Raw genomic sequence first — 5,162 nt, 5'->3', positions numbered from 1 at the left:
AGGAATGTTTTCCAGTTTAAAAATTTCTGAAAAACTCACATCACTCCTCATCCCTGTCCTGCTTTTCATTGGCAATGAATGGCCCAAAGATTGCATTATACTACCTGGAAATTCACTTTCTTGAATTCACAGAAAAACTGGTTTCAGTACTTCACAGGATATGCTTTAGAAGGAAGGTAAATTTGCATGAACAATGATGAAATAAACACAGCAATAGCCACCTTAGAGAAGTTATCAGAAATAATGAAACACTTGTCAGCTTCATATTTAAGAGCAATGTAATGGCAATCGTTCAAAACCAACCAACTTCAGCAAACTAACAGACCTTTCTCTTTGACAGTGTTCAATTTCCACTCTTGTTGAGCTTTGCTGCTTTGAACTTCAGCACTGGCTCCACAGTCCTTCCTACACTTCCTAACTAGGGCAGAATTCCAGGCTTGAAGTGCCAATTACTCTCCTTTTGTCGTCCCAAATTTTTTGAATAAGACACTGTTACTAGGCGCAGCCAATAGCTGAAACGAAATAAACACTTTTATCATTCCAGCTCTGTTGCCGTTAATAAAATTCATTATTTACTATCAAGTAGAACATGCCAGTTGTTCTAAACTGGCTGATTAAAGTACGTCGTGGTGGTCCTCCAAAAACTCATTTGATCCCCCCGGGGCTCAGTTGTTTGTGTATTCCAAATCCTAGCAATCAAAGCTCTTGTCTTTGGACATTTTCACAGGGCCACGGGCTTGGGAGGCTGGTGATTAGTGCATTTTAATGCATTTTGATCTATTCCTATGAAGGCATTTTTAGGGAGATATATTTTTTTCTCCCAGCAGTATTTTTGGTCTGTTTTTAAACTGAAACAGCTAATCTCCACAGTCTTTTCTGCTGCTGGAGCTCTTGGCCTCGATACAGTGCAAAGTCACAAACAAAAGCTTTGTTTTCATCAAGGCAAGCCAATGCCTTGCCGAATGCTGTAGGCCTTCATTCCAGCTGGCCTGTCTACCCTTTCTGTGATGTTTTGATGATATGGTCAGATAAACCCCCTATGCACACCCAGCCTGCTGCCAGACATGAGAAGGAATGTACATTGCTAAAGACTGTCAGAAATGCTGTTACTGTGATGCAGACTTGTAAGGAGAGCTGTAGTGGTAAATCCTGAAGTGTAGGAGCTCATCATGACAGTCCCCTTGTAGCCCCCTACACTAAGGAGAATTTGAGAGTCCACAAATTCAGGCAGCTGTGCTGATCCATTATCACTTGCTCATGCACACATGTAACAGCAGTAGTAAATAGCACAATATCCAAGTTGTTAGGATCAGCATGACTGTAACCTTATGCACAGTTTTCTGGGAGTAGGAATGGGTGAGAAATTGGATTCGGTTTGCATTTAAAGCCAATCTGTCAATTCATACTTTCCAAAACAATGTGAGAACCAAAACACAGGCATCCTTCAAAATTCACTTATCCAAACTTTGCAATGCGGTTCTCCATCCCCCCCAAAATGCATGAGTTAGGGGGAAATGTGCACAGAACGAATATATTACTGGAAATAACATAAAAAACCCATTATATTACGAGAAATTTCTTGCAAAAATGTGCGAGTCAAAACATCATACAAAAATGTGCTTAGTAGGGGAAATTTGCACTAAAATGCTGAAGAATTTTAATGGATTTTTTTTTAAAAAAAAATTACAATTGCTGCAGAAATGTGGAGAATTGAATTTAAGATTGGAAAAACGAGCACCAAAATTGACAGATCTTGTCATCCCTAACTAGAAGTAGGCTCCACGGAACTGAGTGGTGCTCAGTTACAACTAGATAGGCTTGACTTGTAAAATGTATTGAGCTTTAATAAAAGTTCTTCAGCCTTTAGCTTTTAATTAGAAACAAAAATAATCTTACAAAACATTGTTGCTATTTAAGCTAATATGAAGTAGGAACTCTTTCAACGGAACATGGGGCAATTGCTTATACGAAGTCAGGCCACTGCTTCATTAGTTTGATATTGTCAACACTGATTGGCAGCGGTTCACCAGTGTTTCAAGCAGGGGACAATTCCCAGTTCTACCTAGATATGACAGGGATCGAACCTAGGACTTTTTAAACACAAGAGCTATGGCTGAGAAAAGGCCTCTGCTGCTTTTCCTCATTCCCTGACTTGCTCATTGCTAATGTGTCACAAACAAACTTGAAAGCTTCATTATTGCTTAATTCGTTCCCCAAAGAAAGGAAGGTCTGTCAGTTACTCTGTCCCAGAGCCGCTCCCCCTTGTCTTACTTCTCCACCACCCCACTGCTTGTAAGAGCAATAAGAGTCCACCTAAGAGAAGGCGGGTGAAGGAGATAGGGACGAGCCTGAAGAGATTAAGGATGGACGAGCTCCATCAGGCTTCAGCTGCACCAGCTCGCATTAAGATGGAATATTTCCCTCTGAAAAATGAAACATTGCTCAGCTTAATCCAAGCCAATCTAAATCAATTTGGAACCCATTTCACCTCTCATAGAAGATGCACAATCTGATCCCAAAACCACCTCTGTGACCATCTCCCTCCCACAAGCCACTTCCTCACCGCCTCTGGAGGTAAGAGCCTGGAATCCAGACCACTGATTGCTGAAAGCCAGAAATGGCCACATATCCAGTCCCAATTAGCATTCACTGAATGAATGAGGGACAGCAAACATGTCTGCCAGCCACAACCCTCCAGTAGCTTTGAGAAAGTGCTGCAAATGTGTTCAGATGTACACCTGTAGGATACTTTGTCATTAACAATGAATGCACAGGCCCTGGGGAGCATGGATCGCAGGCACATTGGCATTTGGGAACACAGCCAGAATCCACAATCCTAGTGCCCCTCCATGCACCAAGTATATATAGATAAGGAAGCAACATCTATATACATCCCTTGTGTCTTTGTGCTGTATTGCTGTGAGCTGTTTTGAGAGCATAACTTGATTGAAAAGAGTATATATACATAAAATGAAATAAGCAAAAAACATGGAAGGGAGAAGGTGGGTCCAGAGGACTCAATCTCACTCTCCCCACCATAAGTTGATTCTACCCACATTCAAGAGCCAAGTTCCAGAACGCTGTCGGAGAGCCAGTGTGGCAGAGTGGTCAGAGTGATGGACTTGTACTAGGGAAACCTAAATTTGAATTCTCACTCCACCATAAAGTTCACTGGGTGACTTTGATAATGGCATAGCCTCTCAGCCTGACAAATCTCTGGTGCATGCAACTACATTTGGAATAATTGTATAGTTCTGGTTGCCTCACATCAAAAAGGATATTGTAGAGTTGGCAAAAGTTCAGAAAAAGGCAACCAAATGATGAAGGGGATGGAACAACACTACGAGGAAAGGTTGCAGCATTTGGGGCTTTTTAATTTAGCAAAAAGGTGAATAAGAGGCAACATGGTAGAATATGGATGGACTATGCCCCCACAAGAGGCACTGATGGCCACAAATCTGAATGGCTTCAAAAGAGGATTAGCCAGATTCATGGAGGGTAAGACTACTATCAGTGGCTACTAGCTACGATGACTATGTTCTACCTCCACTGCTGGAGACAGCGTGCCTCTGAATGCAAGTTCCTGGAAACCACAGAAGGGGGGAGTGCTTGTGTCCTTCCCATAGGTGGGCCACTGCAACAACAGTGTTACTGGCAAGGGCAGCCTTCTTGTTGTTCTGTTTGGAAGACAGACTTCAGACAGCAGAATAATCTTTACAATATAAGCTATTTATTCATATCTTGCACACTACAACTAATAAAACGCATTGTAAGTGGCTTTTGCCAGCACAGCAGAAACAGAAAACAGGAATACACATCAGCAAGAAACTGCTGGACATTCATTGAACATCAAAGTATAAGACTTTGAAGGCACATCTTAAGTTACAACAGATGGAAGACTGAGTTAAACTCTTAAGTCCTGTTAGAGTCAAAGGTACAAACTACATGGAAATATATGTCATAAAACATCACCCATCAGATATTATGGATGGAATAGATGGATAGTTCTCTTGCATTCTCTTCGACCCTCACTCCAGCCAGAGTTGAGTGTAGTGAGTGCTGTAAAGCCTGGCCTTTTATACACTTTTGTATCAAAGAGGGGACGTGTTCCCATGGTCTTATCAGCTGCTGCCTGTCTGTCATGCTTCTCTATGCCTTCTCCTGGAAAAGACAAGCATGACAAGCATGTCAACATCTAGTTTACCATACTATCTGCAGACTCCCTGGAAAGTCTGCTTGCCCTGTCTGCAGGTGTCAGCCACACCATATAAGGAGTAGATATAAGCGAGAATGGATTGGCTGCCTACCCAGACATCTTATCACTTGGTACTTTCCTCTGCTCTTCTAAGAAAATTACTGCTTTGCTCAGAAAGGAGGGCCAAAGCCCATTTTTAAAAAGGACCTTTTTTATTCTTTGCAACTTGGCAAGATACATACATTGAAACAAGCAGACTATATAAGCCATTTCAGCCATTCTTACACATACATATATGTCCAATATTGGGGCTGACCCATTACAACAGGATGCTGGACTAAATGGGCCATTAGCTTGATCCAGCAGGCTCTTATCTTCTCACGACCTACCTCGCAGGGCTGTTGTGAAAAGAGAAGCATGTACACCACCTGCACCTCACTGGAGGAAATGTGAAATAGAAATGCAATGAAGAAAGCTTTGCTCCAAACTATATGAAGCAATAACCACAATATGAATACCTCTGAGCATGTACAAACTTATTTTAATTTTGCTGGGCTTCCAAACTTTGTTTTTATCAGTGCTTTTTTCTGTTAGTTATTTCCTCCCCCCCCCCCTTTTAATTATGATTTAAACCTCCCTGGAAACAGGACCACTGCTACTAGCTCTACCTCACCAAGCAAGACGCAAACCCGAAGCAGCTCAGCTGACGATAGAGTAAACGCCAGTGATGGAGGCTGACATTGCTTAAGTAAGGGGCGTGGCCAACAGCTAAAACCTCTCATTCCAAAGCGCGAAGTTCTCCCTACAACTCCCATCAGCCCCAGCCAGCATGGCCAATGGTCAGGAATTATGGGAACTGTAGTCCAGCAACAACAACAAAAAGGTTGGGAAACACTGTAAGAGCAAACAAAACACAAGAGGCCGTGCTTCTACCCCTGACGTCATCGACGCTTCTGCTTCTGAATTG

Source organism: Rhineura floridana, chromosome 12 (genome assembly GCF_030035675.1).
Source record: "Rhineura floridana isolate rRhiFlo1 chromosome 12, rRhiFlo1.hap2, whole genome shotgun sequence".
In the NCBI taxonomy this organism is placed as follows: Eukaryota; Metazoa; Chordata; class Lepidosauria; order Squamata; family Rhineuridae; genus Rhineura; species Rhineura floridana.
Note: the sequence above shows the minus strand (reverse complement) of the source record.